The sequence below is a fragment of the Lampetra planeri genome, chromosome 52 (genome assembly GCF_965212315.1).
Source record: "Lampetra planeri chromosome 52, kcLamPlan1.2.h2, whole genome shotgun sequence".
NCBI lineage: Eukaryota > Metazoa > Chordata > Hyperoartia > Petromyzontiformes > Petromyzontidae > Lampetra > Lampetra planeri.
Window position 1 is genome coordinate 1,632,342 of NC_136158.1, and position 22,691 is coordinate 1,655,032.

Below are 22,691 nucleotides of genomic sequence, written 5' to 3' on the forward strand. Positions count from 1 at the left end.
AGATATGGTCACAAGAGTCAAGCGCGGACATTTATTTTGTGGCGATGCTGCTGCTGCTGCTGCCACTGCTACATTGGGGGAGCGTGCGTGTGCGTCATTGACCTCATTCGGACCGTACGTAGCCCCAACCGTGATAATCGTAGGCGTTTAGCCAACCATGCTAATCGGAGGCAGTTGTGCGCGAGCACACATAACAACAACAACAACAACACAATTTGACGCATTCGTCAATGATAAAACTGTGGCCTTAACGGCGACAACGGTAAAGCGTTTTCGCCCTTTAATTGCTCCGTAACAGCTGCTGCGGTGGTACAACTATTTACGCGCACGCAGCGCCCCAGTGCAATGGCAAAGTTAGAAATTAGAAATTTGTAAAATTTGAAATTTAAAGATTTGAAATTTTTAAAATGTGAAATTTAGAGATTTTAAATGTTGAAATATGAAATTCTCCCATTGCATTTGAAATTTTTAAAATGTGAAATTTAGAGATTTGAAATGTTGAAATATGAAATTTTCCCATTGCATTAATTACTGCCGAGACCTCGCCCCAAATAACGGCTGAGCCGCGGCGTAATAAAGGTTAAACGAAGCCACCCCAGGACGCGCATGCAAATGTGGAAGCAAATTGGAGTCAGTTGGTCGTGAATAAGAGGTCTGCGGGCAGTGTCGTTCGATCAAAACGGTGGCGCGCCAATCAGCCAGCGACACGTCAACACAAAGACAAAGATCCCCCGTATAGCCTGAACAGACTGTAGGGGCATGTGCTGTTAGCGAGCAGCACCTATGACGACCGGCACGGCACACGAAGGGGGTGGGTGACCAGCACCACGCCCGGCCGCCTTTGTCTCCCCTTGGCGATGTTTTACTGCACCAGGTACTCATTTGAGACTAAGTCGACCTAGGGGAGGCCCAGGACCGGCTACGAATAATTGTCACTCGTGTTGGCCGTGAGCTGGAATCGAACTGGGGTCGCCAGATTCGTAGCGCAGTGCGTTAACCGCTGCACCACCGCTCGCCATAACGTCCCCACATGTCAACACAATCGCACAAACACACGGGGGGCCGCTGCTGCTGTCACATTGCTGAGGACGGCTGCTTGCGTTGTGGCCGAAACGTCGTGAGAATTATTTTATAATGTTTTATTTGTATTATTTTATTATTTCCCTTCTACGTGACTTTACCGAAAGAACCAAGAAGATGAATCCCTGCAGTCACGAAAGCTTTACATCGAAATTTTCAGACGTGTATTACCCCGACAAATCCCAGCTGGTGTACGAGCAGAAGCAAACGCGTCACAAACTACCAGTTCCCCACGCTTTAAATACATTTTTTTTTCCACGACGTTTTCTTAAACACAATTACGTACGTTCACACTTTGCACGGTGTGATCTCGATCGTGTCCTTTTCAGTGAGTACGGAGGAGATGAAAAAAAAGTAAAATGCCCAAAGGAGACCAGGACCCACAACATGCTGAGCACCGCTTACTGCTGACCTTGAAGAACTGTCTACAAGTCACAATTACTCGATTTGTCAGCAAAGTAAAAAAAACAATCGGTCATTTGATCTCGTCACCTTCTTTATGAAAGCAGTATTGATTTCTTGAAAGGGTGTCCCGTCATTCTGCTTATACGTTAAGAACCCAAAGCAGTGCGAAAGATTCGACCGATATACAAGCGGGCGCTATTGCACCTCGTGTGAATGGTTCAGGGGTTGAATGCCAACCCTGAGGATTCAGGTCAATGATCCTGTGCGGTTCGGTCAATATATTTATTTCTTGAGCAGTTTTTCCTGAGCACAGGATCAAAGCACCGGGGGGGGGGGGGGGGGGGGGGGCAGCGACAAGATGATGGGAGGTGGGTTCCAAAGTCGAGCAGAGCTAGTAAAGAAACAGAACGTGGTGTCGTGTGTGCACGTGTGTATACGTGTCACGTGTATACGTGTGTCATGTACGTTGCGGGGAGCGGTGGTGTGGCGGTTAGCACGCTACACTACGAACCCCTTCAACTCGAGTTCGATTCTCGCTCGCGGCCAACACCGGTGACGATTATGTGAACCGGTCCTGGTCCTCCCCTAGGTTGACTCAGCCTCAAATGAGTACCTGGGTGGGGTGTGGAAACGTCGCCACTGGGAAGACAAAGGCGACTGGGCGTGGTGCTGGCCACCCACCCCCTCGTACACCGTGTCGGCCTTCATAGGTGCTCGCTAACAGCACTTGCCCCGACGGTCTGTTAAGGCTACACGGGGGGTCTTTGTCTTTGTAATGTGCGTTGAACTTCTTTCGCACCCTACATAGCCAGACGTGGCTGAACACCGTGCGGGTGAGACGAAGGGGCCGGTCGTGAATAGACGAGAGTCCTCCCTACGATGGGTGGAGGAATCAATAAGTAAAGTTTATGAGAACACAGACTGTGGTAGTAGCGATCGAAGAGTGATATAGGGAGGAGTGTAGTGGTTTTTTTCTTCATCGCTTGTATTTAGAATGAGCTGGTACTAGCTTGAATATATATTTAAATGATGCTCTTCATCATCAATGTCATAATCAGCGCTGTAGTTAACCCTAATTATCACGTTCCTGTCCTGGGGTAAGCGCAATATGCGGGTTAACATAGCTTGGCCAATTCTTCCTGGAAGACATCCAGAAGTAGACAATCTGCTAATTTCATGGCTTCTTGGCAAATTCGAAATTTTGGCCACAACACGAGCATTGGCTTACTTGCGCTGTGACAAAAATCTATTTATAAAAAAAAATACACGTGTAAAAAAATAAATTATTACCCCGAGATATTTCATGCCATCGTTACGCTCATCGCACGATCTAACGAACGCGCGCGGACGAGAACACCGCGTGGGCATTTCGCGTAACTACGAAGAGGGCGGCGATCTCATCACGTTCCTGGTCCAAATTTCGATGTAAAGCTTTCGTGACTGCAGGGATTCATCTTCTTGGTTCTTTCGGTAAAGTCACGTAGAAGGGAAACAAAAATAATAGTAAAATTAAACATAATAAAATAATTCTCACGACGTTTCGGCTACAACGCAAGCAGCCGTCTTCAGGTGAAGAATGAAACACTGACAAGCTTGGAGCGTATATATAAGCTGGGTTGGAGGTGGAAGAAGAGCGCCTTGACAAAAGAATTTGCATATCAAGAATAATTTAGCATATTTATGGAAAATGCGTAGGAGGTGGGCGGGGTAGTTTCAGAGTCATATTATGCCCATGCATTATGCAGGATTAGCAGCATCAAAGGGAGGGGGTAGGGGGTAGCATTCATTCTTCACCTGAAGACGTCTGCTTGCGTTGTAGCCGAAACGTCGTAAGAATTATTTTATTATGTTTTATTTTATTATTTTTATTGCTTCCATTCTACGTGACTTTACCGAAAGAACCAAGAAGATGAGTTCCTGGTCCAGTTTGAAATGCAGCATAGTCGCAGTGCAGCCGCTAAGAGGGAGCCGTCCCCCCCTGCGAACGCCGAACAACGCAATTGCGTTACGTTTCAGGGACACAATGTTGCCTCTCGGCGACCAGAGCAGTTGCGGTAAGGGGGAAATATTTTTTAAAAATGAAAAAAGTGACAGAAGAAAAAGGAGTCGTTTTGGCGTGCGCGTTGGAACCGCCGTAGCTTTGAAGCGAGGGGTTATGAAACTCCGCTTTAATATTTACGGACATGGTTCAAGCTTCTTCTTCTTGGTTCTTTCGGTAAAGTCACGTAGAATGGAAATAATAGAATAATAAAAATAAAACATAATAAAATAATTCTCACGACGTTTCGGCCACAACGCGAGCAGCCGTCCTCAGGTGAAGAACAGGTCTGTCGATAAGACAGAGTCTGATGAACAGGTCTGTCGATAAGACAGAGTCTGAAGTCGACAGACCTGTTCTTCACCTGAGGACGACTGCTTGCGTTGTGGCCGAAACGTCGTGAGAATTATTTTATTATGTTTTATTTGTATTATTTTATTATTTCCATTCTACGTGACTTTACCGAAAGAACCAAGAAGATGAATCCCTGCAGTCACGAAAGCTTTAAATCGAAATGGTTCAAGCTTCTTTTGTGAAGACGCTGCTGTTTGCACACAGCCGTGTCGGCCACGGGGATTTGTTTGATCGTGCCCCACCGCGCCGGTCAGCACGTGACTGGTGGACAACCCAGGAATCGGTTCATCTGTCGCTCGCCAATTACATCAGCCGTGACCGGGAATCGAACTCAGGACTTCGGTTTAATGTACGCGTAGTGCAGTGCGCGAAATTGCCGCCGACACATTTGCACAATTTTTTTTTTACCACCGGTGATATTCACTACTGATGTCCGTGTGACGTCTCGAACAAAAAAAAAATTCTTTTTGAAAATCTCGAACGTCAGCAGAGCATCACAACATGTCAGGGAGCAGCCCCCGTGGAAGATGACACTACAGAGCCACGCGTGGTGTCAGCCCACGAGGTTGCTTTACCCAATGCTAGAGACACCCTTTTCCCCGTGCCCCGTAAGGAGTGATTACCCATGCATCAATCATCCGATATTCTTTTACAAGTACATTTTAACCTTTAGACTTTTTTGTTAATTATATATCACGTGCTGTTGTGTGTGTTGTGTGTGTGGCGAGGTGCAGTCATTGACTGAGGCCATCAGCTCGCCAAACGCGAGAACGCGGTTACATTTGAGCGAACACGCTCGCACCTGAACGTGGAATCTCGTTTGCACCTCTGACGCAGGTGGCACGCCATCACAGGCGGGGATGCGAGTGGAAAAGCCGTCGCTACGGACAGAGAGAGAGAGCGGGACTCGATAGCTGGGTGCCGCTGAGCCTAAACCAACCAACATTTGCTGGGGAGACATAGCGGCAGCCCGAAACATATTGACAAGTCAGTTTCACAGTTATGTGTTTTTTTTTCTCTTCTCCACAATAATTTAGCCTCCCCCCACCCCGCTCCCCAGAAAATAATAAAAAATTACAATTTACATTTACAAGGCGCAATTCATCCAGGGATCTCAGTGCGCCGCGCACGAAGTTGGGAAATAGAAAAACTACAACTGGTCATTCGTGGGGAGTGTGGGCCTTCAAGCGGAACAGGCGTGGGTGTTTAGAGGACCTACACAGGGCGAGTGACGCCTCGCCTGTCTAACCGCCGGTGGCAGGGAATTTCGTAGTCTTGGCGCAATACACTGCGAAGGCTAGGCCAGGTAAGGCCCGCTGAGCTTATGCATCCCCTTGTCAGAAACGACCTGGCCACAAATGATATCCCAGCGGAGTGGCTTGTCGCGTGGAAATGTACAGCAGCCAAATACTCCAAACGCGCGATGTCGATTCGAAATGCGGCGGGAAAAACCGGAGGACCCCGAGAAGAATCCACGCGACCACGGGGAGAGAGAAAGAACACGCAAACTCGAAATATACAGCAGTAGGCGTCAGTATCGGGATCGAACCCACGACCTCCTGTATACCAGGCGAGGTAGTTAACATCTCGCCACGGAGAGAGAGAGACACGCAAACTCGAAATACACAGCAGTAGGCGTCAGGGTTGGGATTGAATCCACGACCTCCTGTATACCAGGCGAGGTTGTTAACATCTCCTAGCCACCGTGGCGACCCTCCTCATCCTCTCCCCATCGTGTTTATTTGTTTGAGTTGTTGGGGACGCTGCCGTGGCGTAACTACGCTCGCAATCCACAGGTCAGCCTGGTTCGGTTCGCTCCACCGCCCCCCCCCCCGCGCCACCAACTGCCTCTGTCCACCCGGCAGAATAAATGGATTCGCCGCGGCTGTTAGTCGATCGGCAGGTCGGTCATGTGTGGTTGGGTAAAGTGACGGTACTCCTACCTCTTCCAAGAGTAGGCCAAATACTCTCTCGAGGTGCCCTCTAGAGCGACCTCTAATGGAGACTCACACAGGGACCCATAGACTTACTCAGAGACCCACAGACTCACACAGAGACCCACAGACTCACACAGAGACCCACAGACTTACACAGAGACCCACATACTCACACAGAGCCCCACAGACTCACACAGAGACCCACAGACTCACACAGAGACCCACAGACTCACACAGAGACCCACAGACTCACACAGATACCCACAGACTCACACAGATACCCACAGACTCACGCAGAGACCCACAGACTCACGCAGAAACCCATGGACTCACACAGCGACCCCGAGACTCACACAGACACCCATAGACTCACACAGACACCCATATATTCACACAGAGACCCATAGACTCATACAGAGACCTACAGACTCACACAGAGACCCACAGACTCACAGAGACGCGAAGACTCACATAGAGACCCATAGACGCACATAGAGACCCATAGAATCACAGCGACCCACAGATTCACACATAGGCCGTAATACTCATATGGTTGTTGTCAGCCAGTAACATTCCACTGCCGGGCAAAGGCCCCCCTCGTTTTCTTCCATTCATTCCTTTCCACAACTGTTCAGTGGTGTCCTCCGAACCACCGCTGGCTTTTGTTGTTGCTGTTGTTGCTGTTGTTGTTGTTGTTGCTGTTGTTGTCGCATTGTCCGCAGGCTCACACAGGCATTGTGGTGGCCCTCGCCTTTCGCGCGGTGGCCACGGCGCGGGAAATGTTGTTTGGTTTGCGGTGGGTTCCATGTCAACACCCCAGTGATAGGCTGTCGATGTGCCCTGGGACGGTGTGAATTTTGAAAGGCTCTTGTAAATAAACCCGGTGCCGCTGATGGTTGCTGCTGCTGATGCTGATGATGTTCATTTTGAACTCATCCTCTCTTGTGTAAACCATGGTTTTCCAGGCATGCGCACACCAATTTCTGACACCGCATTGACTTTGAGAGAGAAAGAAAACACACACACACACAGAAAAAAAACGCACATGCCGAGTCTCGACAATAACCCTCCTTTTCCCATCGACTTGCAGAGCTAAACAAACAACAACCCCCCAAAAAAACCCCCACCCCCTCTGCTATTGATTTCCAATGGAAGACCGTAGCACGATGCTAAATATAAACGGAACGAAATTCTCACCGACACAGCCTGGCGCGCCCACGCTGGAACCCTGTGCCAAGTCCCGAGCGAGACCCAATGAATCACACGTCCGCGTGATTGCCGCTACGCAGAAGAAAAAAAACTAATAAACACTACCGGGCGCTGTAAACGACATCATTAAAGTAAATGGCATTTTTCATTATTAATCAAAACAAAGGGCCCCTTGCTTGAATGTTGTCAAACGGCGCGGTTAACCTGCGATTGATGCCGCGCTGCGCAGCGCAGCGCGTCCGTGCGCGCCGCGCGCATCGGTGGACACGCGGAGTGCCATGTGGGCGGCCTGATGGTTGTGCCGATGGTTGTGCTGATGGTTGTAGTGATGGTTGTGCCGATGGTTGTGCCGATGGCTGTATTGATGGCTGTATTGATGGTTGTACTGATGGTTGTAGTGATGGTTGTACTGATGGTTGTACTGATGGTTGTACTGATGGCTGTATTGATGGTTGTAGTGATGGCTGCACTGATGGCTGTATTGATGGCTGTACTGATGGTTGTTTCGATGGCTGTACTGATGGCTGTATTGATGGTTGTAGTGATGGCTGTATTGATGGCTGTATTGATGGCTGTACTGATGGCTGTACTGATGGCTGTATTGATGGCTGTATTGATGGCTGCACTGATGGTTGTACTTACTGATGGTTGTGCTGATGACTGTACTGATGGTTGCAGATGGCAGTATTGATGGCTGTATTGATGGCTGTACTGATGGCTGTATTAATGGCTGCACTGATGGCTGTACTGATGGCTGTATTGATAGTTGTACTGATGGTTGTACTGATGGCTGTATTGATGGCTGTACTGATGGCTGTATTGATGGTTGTCCCTGTCTGTGTTTGGCCCGGCCGATTACTTGACACCCAATCACAAAGTTTGAAAATCATATCTTCGCAAGTGCCGGTTTCACAATCCGAGTGGTTAAAGCGATTGCTTACTCGCCTAGGTATATATTTTTAAATCCTTCATATTAAGTTCGCTTGCTTGCTTACGACCGTGCAAATCTTTCGGTCGTTTTTTAACCCACTTCCCGTGATCCAATCGAGCTGACATTTTCCACACAGACTCGTTGTGCGTGACAATTAATGTTCGTGAAAAATATTTTCCAAAATGATACACTTTTTAGGATAAAAATATTATATTTAATTACCAATTGTTTAATGGTGCAATGCAATCATCTGACCCATAGGTGGCAGCCATCTCAAGCCAGAGGACGAGAGGACTCTAGCCACCACGCATATAAAGGATTTATAGTGAAAAATTTTGTTTTTACGGGTTATACTTGTTCGATGGTGTACTCTCAGGCACACCGATGGGTACGTGTACCGCCGTGCGCCGTTCGACGCGACCGACGATTCTTCGGGAACCTTCGCCGGGAACAACTGAGCTCAGTTCCTGAAGGAAGACCGTCGTTCCGAACGGCACGCGGGGTGCAACCCGTCAACACGCCGCGGAGTCTCGGCGATTCGCGGCATCGAGTTTCATTCACGAACCTCAGACGCGTCTTTTGGGGCCTCCGTAAAACGGGGACCGAAACATCGCGGCGAAATCCTGTCACGTGGGACGAGATCGATGCTGGACGATGATGGAACGCTTCCTTGAATGAAAGGGAGCGCCTGCCCGCTCGCATGAAGATACTCCTCGTGGGTCTCCACTCGCTTGCGAGCTCTGCCAAAGTGTGATGAAGGCGCTGCGTTAAAGTGCCCAAGGCAAACCCCTCCCCCTCCCCTCCCCGAAAGGTTGTTGTTTATTTTTCTCAGTTCAGCGATTCGATGGCTTACATTTTTTGGAACGGTTAAAATGCCGCGTCTCTTTGCGAGCGAGATCCGCGATGAATCGGTGTGGACACCACAACGGCGACGATAGGAACTAATTGCTGTCGTGTTCTCCCACAACGCGGTGGTTCGGTGCGTTCCTGAAGAACACCGCGTTATGGAAAAATCGCGTTGTAACAAATGTTGTGTAATGTAGTGGTGAAGCGCAGACCACGATAACACGTGATATGCGTACGCAGACTGAACAAAGACCGATGCGCGTGCGGAGCATCTAGAACAGTGGTTCTCAACCTTTCCTGCAGTATTGCACGCCTTTGATTCTGAATTGTAATGTTTTTTTTTTTAATAAACACATAGGTTTGATGAAACAAAGTAATTGCACTTACGTGACCGAACTTATTTTTGTTCGATTATTTTCCTTCGAAAAAAATCTGGCCATGTCTCGCAACCGCAAGGGGTGCGTAATCACCCCAGGTTAAGAACCACCGATCTAGAAGCATCCAGCAGCATCCCACCTTGGGCGATGCTACGCCGAGGCAGCCATGCAACCGATTATTCTCACTCACGCGGCTCCGTTCCTTTCACTCATTCGCGTTATATCCAATCGGCGTCATGGAACGAACTCTACCGTTCAAAAATCTACGGACTCGGGACGTGCTCATAATTTTCGGTGTAACCCTACAAAAATCCGACATGATCCAGCCGAGATATGAAACATTTTCGGCGATCCGGAGGTTTTTTTTGCGTGTGTTCGATTCGGATTTAACCAAAAACGCCGCTGTTGTGACGTCACTCCCACGCGGTCTTCCCTCGTCCGAAAGCTGTGGCAGTTGTCATCACGTGATTGTCACCATTGGTCACCGCTGGGGCGTTTTATATCAGCGTGCGATGCAAATGATCCTCGATTCTGAAAAAATATAAACGAATTCCCAGCGCAAACCAGCATAGTCCTCAAACAGCACTGAAAATTTGCGTATTAATGTAATTGGTCAAACATCCAAAAGGAGGATTCTCTTGTTATAAGAATTGTTCGTATAATAATAGTATGAATAACACTAATGGGGCATCATGGTGGCGAGATGTTATTTTCCTTGCCAGGTCATGGGTTCAGTCCTGACGCTTGCTGTATATTTGGAGTTAGCGTGTCTCTTTCTCTCTCATCATCATCACGGTGGCTAGGAGATGTTAACTACCTCGCCTGATATGCAGGAGGTCGTGGGTTAAATCCCGACCCTGGCACCTGCTGTATAAATTAAATGACGACGTTTCTGGCGCAAAACAAGCGTCCTTCTTCAGATGGGGACAACTTAGCGAAAGCACACCGCTTAAGCTGAAGAAGGACGCTTGTGTTGCGCCCGAAACGTCGTGATTTAATTTATTTACTTTTTTTACCTACGTGACTTTACCGAAAAAAGCAAAGAATATGAATCTTTGCAGTCACGAAAACTTCAAATCTAGAATTCAAACTCAGGTTTGCTCATTTGCAAAGTGTGAACGCGGCCGCTGGTTCACCACCGTGGCCACCTCGAATATTTTCATCGTCGTTTAGTCTTGAATTGTAATTTGTTGTTCAAGTGTCAAAATAAGTACATGTCGTTAAAATGTGCGCAGGCTAAAAAAAAAGATAATCATCGTTTTACATCAGCCGCTAAAATCGTTGCAATAATTTACGCGAAATTAAAGTTTCGTAGCTGTTGTAACGCTGCACTTGTCAGCGTTAATATTATTATTACGGCGTATTAATAATCCCCTCGTTTGGTGTGTAATAGAAACCAATTAAATTATTTTTTTTACAGATTTTCATTTTGAATTGTGGTTATTGCCCGGCGGCATATTAGAGGCACGGCATAAAAGCAAAACAAACAACCAAACCCTCCGAATCTTCTCCATGACACGAAAGGTCAAGTTTGTGAGCTGAATGTGTTTGACTTCCGCAGGTCAATTCCCGTGTTTAAAGTCCCGAGACGGCTCCTCCGTGCTTTAGAGTTCACGAACCATGTGAAGGCTTGTGAAGTCAACAATGCATGCACAACTAAAAACTCAAATAAACATTTTTATTTTATTTTACCAGGTTTGGCCCCATATTTTTCAGACGCGACCTGGTGGCTTCTTGTTCAGCGAAGTGGCTTATCGCGTGGAAACGTATAGCAGCCAAATACTATTGAACGCCTGTTGATTCTAAATGTGGAGGGGGGGGGGGGCAGGAAAACCGGGAGAAAAATCCACGCGACCACGGGGAGAGAAAACATGCAAACTCCAAATATACATTTTTCGATTTAAAGCTTTCGTGACTGCAGGGATTCATCTTCTTGGTTCTTTCGGTAAAGTCACGTAGAAGGGGAAAAATAAAATAATAAAAATAAAACATAATAAAATGAAATTCTCACGACGTTTCGGCCACAACGCAAGCAGCCGTCTTCAGGTGAAGAAAGAGGTCTGTCGGCAGTGTTCATTAAGACGCTGTCTTTCCGACAGCTCTGTTTCTTCACCTGAGGACGGCTGCTTGCGTTTTGGCCGAAACGTCGTGATAATTTCATTTTATTATGTTTTATTTTAATTATTTCCCTTCTACGTGACTTTACAAAAAGAACCAAGAATATAAGTACAAAATGTCATACACCCGGTTGGCTACGCACAGCGCGAAAGAAGCCCAACGCACACACATAGACACCACGCAGACGAAAACCCGACTACTACCCAGCAAAAATGAAAACATGAAGGAACAAGTTAAGGAATGGCAACCACAACAAAAAAGCCGGGAATTTTGTCACGGTGCGCTAAGCGCTTATGATCCCACGGCTACCAAAGATTCCTCGTGTGGCCATGAAGCACCTGTGAAGGTTAGCCAGGCGCATTAGGGGGTTACGTGGCCGGAACCACGACTGGCAATTTGGTGCCGTGGTCCAAATTATTTTGAATAACAAAAAAATGACCTGCCAATTATGAAAAAGGAATGACACAGAGCGGCAACATCGCCCCGCGAATGTGAAACTACCACAGACTATATCGTGATAGCCTTGAGTTATAAGAAAGCCGCAAATAACAAAGAGGTTTTTGGGTTAGGTCACGTAAATATAAATGTGTCGTCAAACCTGCCACCACCCGACACAGCCAACTAGTAAGGTTTGTCACGTAAACAGAACGCGCCAATTCGTTACTAGTACAGCACGCCGGTGTGTTGGAGTGTAAACCCACAACATTTACGATTCTAATGGTTTACGTTACGCAGCCTTACACATTGGCTGTGTTGGGTGGTGGCGGGTTCAACGACACATTTATATTTACGCGATCTAACCCAGAAACCTCGATTATGGATAACGTTGGTCGTGAAATCCCGCACGTTACAAATGATCATTGCTATTCATATAATTCTAATAAAAAAAGAGACCGTCGTCAATAATTCAATGTATCCACTCCCTAAAATTAAAGGAAATTGAAGTCGTAGCCCCCTTTTCGCACCGAACCTTTTTCGCTCGCTACGTACACAGCAAACCCCTATCACGGGCAACAGGTTCCATTCACGCAGCCGCATTTAGGGCCCAGTTGTTTGTACAGGGCCGAGAAACCCCCCCCCCCCCCATCATCCTACCCCGGTGCGCTCTCTCTCCCCCGCGCCCACAAACTCCAAGGCAGTCTAATGTAAATTCCACCGGCCCTTGTTAACATTCACGGCGTCCCACCGCGGTTGAAATTCGTTGCCGAGGCTTCGAGTGCATCCGTCGATTGTCTCAGCCCACCCCGTCTCAGTTCAGCTCTCTCGTGCGTGCTAGAGAAGCGCCTAACCGTTGCATGCCATCAGCCCGCGCGCACGCGGAAGCGAGTGGCATCTTGACAGCGGTTTTTAAATCCTTTATATTAAGTTCGCTTGCTTGCTTGCTTACGACTGTGCAAATCTTTCGGTCGTTTTTTAACCCACTTCCCGTGATCCAATCGAGCTGACATTTTCCACACAGACTCGTTGTGCGTGACAATTAATTTTCGTGAATTTTTTTTTCCAAACTTTTACATCGTTTAGGGAAAAATGTTTTAATATATAATTACTAATTGCTTAATGCTGGCAGACAATCATCTGACCCGTAGGTGGCAGCCATCTCAAGCCAGAGGACGAGAGGACTCTAGCCGCCACGCATATAAAGGATTTAGAGTGAAAAACTTTGTTTTTACGGGTTAATTTTATTATTCCGATTGTTCTTCTAACCCCCCCCGCCGTTTTTCCAAAGGAAAACAAAGTTTGAGGTTTACGCCACGTGCCACTTGCCCACAGCAGCGTGACGTTGAGCAGCGCGCCCGTTGGACTTGTGATCCCAGAGGGCACCGGTTGGACTCCCTGCTCCTGTCGTGGCAGTTGAAATAATGGGGTGGGGGGCAGTTTATTAGATTTCCTGCCCCCCCCCTCCCCCCCCATCTACCTCCACTGCACCGTCTCTGTCCACCCCGCAGTATCAATGGGTTGCGCTACGGTGAGGCTATTGGTGTGGCGCGGTAAAGCGTGGGTACTGCAGGTTAATTCTCGACGTCTGGCCATGAGCGATTAGCACGGTTGGCTACGTCAAGCAATCGATCATTCGAACGTTATAGTAGTAGGTTTTTACCCTTTTAAACTGGTACAAAACTGACACCTTTATACAAAGCATCATGTTTGCAATAACCACAACACAAGTAGTCAAAAAGCAAACAAAAAGAAGCAACTCTGATAATGATAATAATATGCACTGTCCTTGAAGTTGATTGGTCCACACCCGAGACGGCTTTCTTTAGAGCCTAGTCCCCATTGGTGTTGGACCAGATGACACCAGAAGGCGTACAACTCAAGCACAGTGCAATATCAGAGTATTGAGAGCTCGGGGTAAGCATTTACACTATGAGACCTCTTTTACCAGTGGCAAAATATAGTAGTAGGTTTTTACCCTTTTAAACTGGTACAAAACTGATACCTTTATGCAAGGCATCATGTTTGCAATAACCACAACACAAGTAGTCAAAAAAGCAAACAAAAAGAAGCAACTCTGACAATGATAATAATATTTTGTACCAGTTTAAAAGGGTAAAAACCTACTACTATATTTTGCCACTGGTAAAAGAGGTCTCATAGTGTAAACATTCGAACGTTATTTTACGCGCCAATATCGCCCTCGGTAGAGTAGGCATCGGTGAGTGCACATACGTACGGCGCGAAAGAAGTTCGGCATACGTACAACGTACATGCTTTGCACACGGGGTTAATCGGAATGCGTAACTGCGATGCGCTAGAAATAGTTTAAAGTGATTTCAAAATATAACAACCGTTGGATGGAACGCGTCGAAGTCCACAACGTTTCACGTGTGTCCCGGTGGGTTTGTGACGGGTGTTACGGCGTTGAATTTCCAACGTGACGTTAATACATGTCAAAGTGACATGAAATTATAAATTCAACGTATCATCAAATGCGGCTGTGTTGCTGTACGTTCAGTCAACAGGTGTCCCATCGATTTAAGCAAGCGATGCGGTTCTTCAAAATAATGGGTGTACATTTCGATTTAAAGCTTTTGTGACTGCAGGGATTCATCTTCTTGGTTCTTTCGGTAAAGTCACGTAGAATGGAAATAATAAAATAATAAAACATAACAAAATAATTCTCACGACGTTTCGGCCACAGCGTAAGCAGCCGTCCTCAGGTGAAGACCAGGTCTGTCGGGGAGACAGAGTCTGTCGGGGAGACACCTGAGGACGGCTGCTTGCGTTGTGGCCGAAACGTCGTGAGAATTATTTTATTATGTTTTATTTTATTATTTTATTATTTCCATTCTACGTGACTTTACCGAAAGAACCAAGAAAATGGGCGTACAACTCATTTTTGGAAGTCGGAATGGCTTTTCTCATTAATCTAATGCAAACAATTACGGATGTGTTTCGGGTAATCATTCCTACCCTGAGCATACAATTCACCTGTATCCCTTTTCAGAATACAAAAAACAATGTTAAAAAACGTAAATGTTCAAACGATTTCATCATAATTAATTTCAAACAAATTACAATGAACCCTTTATGGGAACTCGCCAGAAGACGTGCTTGCTGCACGTGGGACTGAGGAGTGTGAAGGCGATTGGTGGGAGGCGTTACTGCTGCACTGCAGGGGCACCGAGGCTCTGTCATGGATCGGATGATGACGCAGCCCTGCCGGGTGACTTCTTTGTTTGATTATCTCGTGGCGTGTGGCCGTCGTGAAATTTCGATCCCCCGGAAATTCGAAACGCGTCCATATATATATATTTTTATATCAATTGCGTTAACGCGAAATCGAGGGATACCTGTGATAGTTGTTTCGTCTTTACCCAGGAAGACCTCCTGAAGTCTTTACTGGTTTTATTTTATATTTTGTTGCCAGTCTTGGATTCACGGCTGGGAGCCACATGGTCAAACTGAGGCCAAAGCCTTTTAGTTCACGGCCGGTATCAAAGCCAGTGGTGAAGAATCAGTCGAGCGCCATTGTCTTTTCCTCGGCTGCCTAACGCTGTGTAGAAGCTACCTGGTCTGTCGGTCCACACGAAGCTTCGGGTCTTCTCGGCCACAGCCACGTCCTCCCTTCTCTACGCTTGTGAAACGTGGACCCCCATTGGATTGAACATCATCGCCGGTTAGAAACATTCAGGCTGGCCTGCCTACCACGCTGGATTGTGAGGAGCTCACAGATCATTGAAAGATCTAGATCAAGTCCCATCGGTGAGCTCCTTCGGCGGGCAAGGCTGCGTTGGCTGGGTCATGTAGCCCGCATGCCCGGCCACCGCATGCCTAAACAGCTTTTGTTCGGCCGGATAGAGGGGGCTAAACGGACGCGGCACGGGCTAGTGAAGAGATGGAGTGATGTGGTACAGGAGGACGTGGAGCTGAGTGGACTTGCCGATGACTGGTACCAGCGGTGTCAAGATCGGCCTCAGTGGAGGAGGCTCGTGAAGGACGCTGCTTGGGCAGTTGGAGGCAGTCGCCCTCCAACAACAACGGACCGAGACCTGGGCCTAGTCTTGAGGACTCAAGACTGCTTTTAGGAGACTGTGTATGTTGAACTTCTTTTGCACCCTACGTAGCCAACCGTGCAAGGGGAGGGGGGGTAAGGACAAAGAAACTGAACACAAAGAGCAGTTGTTAAAGAAATTAGTTTTCAATCTGGGCAGAGGGATGGCAAGGAAGGGTGGTGGTGGGGAGACAGAGAGACAGGGGCAACTCGAGGAGCAGACAGTGGCGACTCGTGACGTTTCCACTCGGCGTGGTTGTTGTGAGTGACCTCTGACAAGACGGTGTTCTAATTAAGAAAAACCGCCTCGTCTTATTGACCTTCGGGTGAAAGTGATATAACTGTAAATTTCGATTTAAAGCTTTCGTGACTGCAGGGATTCATCTTCTTGGTTCTTTCGGTAAAGGTACGTGGAAGGGAAATAATAAAATAAAAATAATAAAATACAATTTTCACGACGTTTCGGCCACAACGCATGCAGGCGTCCTCAGGTGAAGAACAGGTCTGTCGGAAAGACAATGTGTACCCATCTTCTCGGTTGAAGTTGTGTCTGTGTTTATATATCTGGATGGCTTCATGGATAAATCTTTGATGATAGCCAGTGGGTTTGCAGATTACCTCCGTCTTGAAAAAAATCTATTTCGTGTGAGCCCACTGCGTTAAAACAATGATCAGCCACGGCCGAGGTATTGGTCCTTCCGTGTTTCAGATCTGCCTTCTGTTCACGAACACGGTCCGAGACATGTCGTTTAGTTTCCCCAATGTATCTACTGCCGCAGACACAGCTTATATTTTTAACACAATAAAACAATTGATAGAAAAGTATTTTTTTTTGTATAAAAATAATTTTTAATCAACAGCTGCTTTGTGGTGAACGAACCGCGTCTGGGAGCAGAGTCAGGCACAAGTTATGCCGTTTCTGATTTTTGTTGTTATTAAACATCGAAATAATCTTTTAGATCTTAGAACAGAGACATATTTTAAATATGTAAAGGTGTAGTTCAAAGGAACGTAACGTGCACTTTGATATTTTGCGATGGGTTTCCCTTGTCACATTAAAAACCGCATCAGTGTGCAATATAATTGTTGTAAGCCACACATTGCAGGAGTAATTCCATTTCTCATCAAATTTGGTTTGCCAGATTGAACTGATTAGTGCCAATTATGTGTTAGCTTTATTTTCACAATAATTATAATTTTCGCTTATTTATTTACAGGCAAATATCCGCGGGCATTGTTCTGCAACGATATTGCCCAATATATATACACACACGCGGGCACGGTGAGCATACTTTAATTACGTTTTAAATAAAAGAATTTATTTGCATTAATCTTCCAGAATTTGCATATGAAAATCAAATGCAGTAATTGCATTAGTCCGTTGCGTGTGTGTGCCTCTTTGTTGATTTTATTCCTGAAATATTTGTGAAGATTTATGATAAATCGTGCTTGCAAATGGAGATATGCGTCGTATAAAAGGGCATCAATTAGCAGTAATTGGACCCCCCGATTTGCATATTTCAAACGGATGAACATGTTTTTATCGCCCTCCCCGCACCCCCCCCCACCACAATAACTAATTAACCGGTGATGTTTTTATTTAAGGCTTGCGCTTCAAACGAAATCTGACACGGCCATCAGTGAAGGTGACATGAAAATAATAGTACACGTTTACAATCACTGCTGATTTGTACCCACCGCTCGTTAGTCCGTATAATTTTATCCCCATTCGCAAATCAGAGGCGAGTAACACAGCCTCGACGGAAAGCCGCATCCGAAGCGACCGAGTGATCGGTCTCGCGGCCGCCAATCGCCGTTGCAGCAGCGTGAGCAGAGGTCGCAACCGGGTACCCGATATCCGTACCCTACCCGATACCCGGCTACCCGTACCCGGCCAGGTACGGGTACGGGTACCCGTTTGCGACTCTGAGCGTGTCCCGGCTTTCTGTGCGCATCTCTGCAAGTAACGAAATGGTGAATGTTTTTGTGTTGTTGCCAGATGCAAAGTATGAAAAATAAGAAGAGCTTTTAGCCTTTCTGGCAATAAAACAGAGAGGCGTAAAGATGTTCAAATACCAAGTAGAAACCTTTTTTCAAGGAACCATGTCTGCATTAACCACACGTGATTGTGGCGAACATGCTAACAAAACGTGCTCTGATCATATAAGCATTGTCCTCGAAACTCATTGTTTGTTAACTACAACTTGTGTCACGCATCGTTAAATCAACCCTGGAGAAGAGAAGTCGTGGGGGGTGGTGGGAGAGACGTCGCGTATGTATGTTGTATGTATATATGTTGTATGTATGTATGTTGAACTTCTTTCGCACAGTGCGTAGCCAACCGTGCTAATCGGGATCACGAAAGGGCTATAGGGGAGGGACGGGAAGGAGTGGAGGAACGAGGGGAGGGAGGAGGAAAGGAATGGGCGATAGAGAAGAGGCGATGCCTTGAGAGAGGAACGGAGGAAGGCTAAGGAAGGAGGACTGCTTCATGTACAGAGGCGATTGTGAGTCTATGGGCAGTGTTGAGTTTATGGGCAGTGTTGAGTCTATGGGCAGTGTTGAGTCTATGGGCAGTGTTGAGTCTATGGGTAGTGTTGAGTGTATGGGCAGTGTTGAGTCTGTGGGTAGTGTTGAGTCTATGGGCAGTGTTGAGTCTGTGGGCAGTGTTGAGTCTGTGGGCAGTGTTGAGTCTGTGGGCAGTGTTGAGTCTGTGGGCAGTGTTGAGTCTGTGGGCAGTGTTGAGTCTGTGGGCAGTGTTGAGTCTGTGGGCAGTGTTGAGTCTGTGGGCAGTGTTGAGTCTGTGGGCAGTGTTGAGTCTGTGGGCAGTGTTGAGTCTGTGGGCAGTGTTGAGTCTGTGGGCAGTGCTGAGTCTGTGGGCAGTGTTGAGTCTGTGGGCAGTGTTGAGTCTGTGGGCAGTGTTGAGTTTGTGGGCAGTGTTGAGTCTATGGGCAGTGTTGAGTTTATGGGTAGTGTTGAGTCTATGGGTAGTGTTGAGTCTATGGGTAGTGTTGAGTCTATGGGCAGTGTTGAGTCTGTGGGCAGTGTTGAGTCTGTGGGCAGTGTTGAGTCTGTGGGCAGTGTTGAGTCTGTGGGCAGTGTTGAGTCTGTGGGCAGTGTTGAGTCTGTGGGCAGTGTTGAGTCTGTGGGCAGTGTTGAGTCTGTGGGCAGTGCTGCTTTATGTAACACATTCTAAGTAGCTGCGGTGGCTTCGTTTACACGTCAACACTTTAGCTGTAGGCTGCAGAAGTTTTGTTGTTGTTGTTGTTCTAGATGTGGCAGGTCGTAAATTATTATTCTCACGAAGCTTTAGCACTGCGTAGGTGTTTTGTTGTTGTTGTTTTTGTTGTTGTTGTGTACGGCTCTCCCGAGATTTCGGTCCGGGCGTTCTACAGAAAGCCCGCTGCCCCTGCAAGCGGAGCGAAACGTCGGACATCGTGCCATGGCAGCACAAACACGCAGCAGTTGTTGTTGTTGCACCCCCCCCCCACTTCCGTTTTACGGGGTGGTCCAGATATCTTGTGACCCCCCCTATTTTATTATCTAAAGTCTAACACGTGTTCAAGTACGGTTTATTTAAAACAGAAAAGAAGATGCAAAGAAGAGAACAAAAAATTAGAGGTCAATTAATTGGGAGCACACACAAGCCTCCTTCATCAGGTGCAAAAAGGCACAGCAAAATAACTGTAGTGGGAGTTTTTTGTGATGGGACATTATTAAACAGTTATTTTGCTGTGCCTTTTCACACCTGATGAAGGAAGCTTGTGTTGCCTCTGAAACGTCGTGATTTATTGTTAAATGTAAATAGTTATTCATATATTTCTTTATTTGCATTATTTATTCATTTTTACGTACGTGACTTTACCGAAAATACCAAGAATATGAATCCTTGCAGTCACGAAAGCTTCAAATCTAGACACTAACCTGGTTGACCACGTAGTTCAAAAGACTGCTAAATCTCTCGTGTTCATCATCCGGGCTGAACATGCCAACGTAAAACAGAGGACAATGACTCGTGAATAAACACGAGGTACAATATACAGAGGAGACACACAGGGAAAGATGAGGGTTCATTGCCCATCATCCACCTGTTCAACACGCGTGTTGTGGCAGCGCTCGCCTGCGCGTCCCGGCTAACACACGAAGGTGGTGGGTATCATCACTCGCGTTAGTGGACACGCCTGGCCTCCAGCTCCCCTCCTCACAAGCACACGTGGGCCACGGTGCAAGGAAGTCTGTCTGTGTCTCCCTGTCAAACACAAGGGAAGCCCTTTGCCCTCGTACAGCCATGCGCGTCGCGTGCTGGGAAGATATTTTTTTATGCCCAGAGCGCTACGAAGTGACAGCTGTTTCCTTGTTGTTGTTGATGCAAACATGACTCCTTGTAAAAAAGGTGTCAGTTTTGTTGCCAGATAGAAGGGTAAAAAAAACAATTATCATATTTTTTACTAGCAAATGAGGTTCCAATGGTGTAAATGCTTACCCCGAGCTCTCATACTCTGATAGTGCATTGTCTTTGAGTTGTGCGCCTTTTGGCGTCATCTGGTCCAACTCCATGTGAGACTAGGCTCTAAGGAAAGCTGTCTCGGGTGTGGACCAATCAACTTCAAGGACCGTGCATACATTATCAGAGTTATGTTTTTTTTTGCATTATGGCTGCAGGTATTGTGGTCTATGCAAACATGACTCCTTGTAAAAAAGGTGTCAGTTTTGTTGCCAGATAGAAGGGTAAAATTTGTTTTATCGTTGTTGATGTTGTCGGAGGTTAGGGGCTGCCGTGATGCTTGCATGGATGGCAACCACGCACACGTTACGATGGGTGTCAGCGCAGTCTGCTCTGGTAGCGCAGGGCAGTGCGGCGAAATCCATTGTTGTACTGCACTATAGTCCAAAATCTATGCTCCCGACCTCCGCTGAGGTATGGTGGTTAGGCAGCACGTGAGGCAGTTCACTTGCATGGCGTTTCTTTTCATTCAGAGGCGTTATCGGTGCTGGATTTTGGCCTTAATCTAAGTTGTCTTGTGGTTGTTGTTGTTGTTTGACTTGCATCCACACTGGGATTTTTGCACACAGTGTTGGTGTACGGTGCTTTTTCTGCAATATTTTGCCGTCTTTTCTTGGATTTTCTGTTTGCACATAGTCACTTTGGGATGTTTTCTTGTTCATGTTTTTTGTTTGTTGCGGTTGCACCCGATTCAAGAGCCGAATGGCTCACAGGGCTATACCTAATACATGAACTTGAACTTGAACTAACATAAAAATCGCCCTAGGTGCGCTGAGCCTTGGCAGGTTTATTTTGGAAGCTAAGCAGGTTTTGGTTTTGCCTCCTCCTCCTGGTTAGCGCCTGGTAGGGTGTGGACAGCGGTGCTGGCTTTTGGCGTTGCGGGCGCGGGGATTGTCGAGGCTACCAGGAGATGGTCGACTTTGCTCAAGCCTGGCGTGCGTCGGGTTCCTCTCGCACGAAGCCGCGCACTCGTGAATGGATTTGGCCCAAACATGACAATGCTGCAATGCCCGCTGCTGGGGGAGTATTGAGACTCGGCGTGTTTTTACTGGGTGAATATCATCATTATCACGACTATACTATTACGACGACTACCCTATTTTTCGATTTTTCGATTTAAAGCTTTCGTGACTGCAGGGATTCATCTTCTTGGTTCTTTCGGTAAAGTCACGTAGAATGGAAATAAAAAAAGAAATTAAATACATTTTTATTTTATTTTATTATGTTTTATTTTTATTATTTTCAATTATTTTATTATGTTTTATTTGTATTATTAAAAATAATAAAGCATAATAAAATAATAATTTTATTTTGCTTTATTTTTATTATTTTATTATTTCCATTCTACGTGACTTTACCGAAAGAACCAAGAAGATGACTTACCCGATTGTTACGGAGATTATCGTGGGATGGGCTCTGTAAAGAACGCGATCACGGAGTGGTCGGAGAAGGTTGGCAAGCCCAGGCCTCGTCACGCCGATAATCTGCGGGCAACTGGGGCAGCAGCGCGCGCTTTTACATTCAAGCGCCCGATAACGATTAAGAGTTGGAAAACGAGAAAAAGTTGAACCCCCTTTGGAGAGCCATTCACCGTCGCCTGCGAGCGGATGGGAAGTTCCGTCGAGGTGTGAGCGCTCTGGGGCTTACTGGTGGCGCCTGCGATTTTTTTTTGTTTGCCAAAGACAGCCTGAGCCGTGATGATAAAAAAAAAACAATCCTCGTTGCAGATGCCGAGTCTCGGTTTCTTTTTTTTTCTTCCTTCTGCGGAATCGTCCGAAGCCTCCCCTCCCCACCCAAAAAAGCCTCCTTAAGTGCCTGCTAACGGGTTATGAAATTGTCAACGACACCGTCAAGGAAAGGCTTGGAGAGGAAATGTGATCTTTCTCAATCCGCCCGCAATCTATATTGATGTCCCAGTTGATTTAAGCTAATATGCCTTGCCGCTCTTCTAATTAGCGCTAATGAACTTGCAATGACCTTATTAAACATCAAAGGCAATCAATGCCTCGTTCTATATTACATTTGCCAAGACCTGACCTACTTCCGATGCAATCCTCCCGTGCACTGAGGCACGGCCCCCCCCCGCCCCTTTGTTATGAAAAGGCGCAGGCCCTGAAAGTGCTTCGCTCGTGCCACTGCTGCCAAGAGATGGCCTCCAATTCGAGGGAGCTCTGGAGAGGGGTTTTTTTTGGCCTACTCTTCCACGCGGGCCGGACATCCTGGTTAGAGATGGGAGTACATTCTGGGGAGCTCATTCACGCTGCTGGGTGGGCAGAGGCGTTGTGGGGTGGAGGAGGTGTGGGATTTAAGACCATTGGCCGTTGTTTCAATTGCCATGCCGGAAGATCTGAACCCGGTGATCTTTGGATTGCAAGTTCAGCGTTGTTGACCTTTACG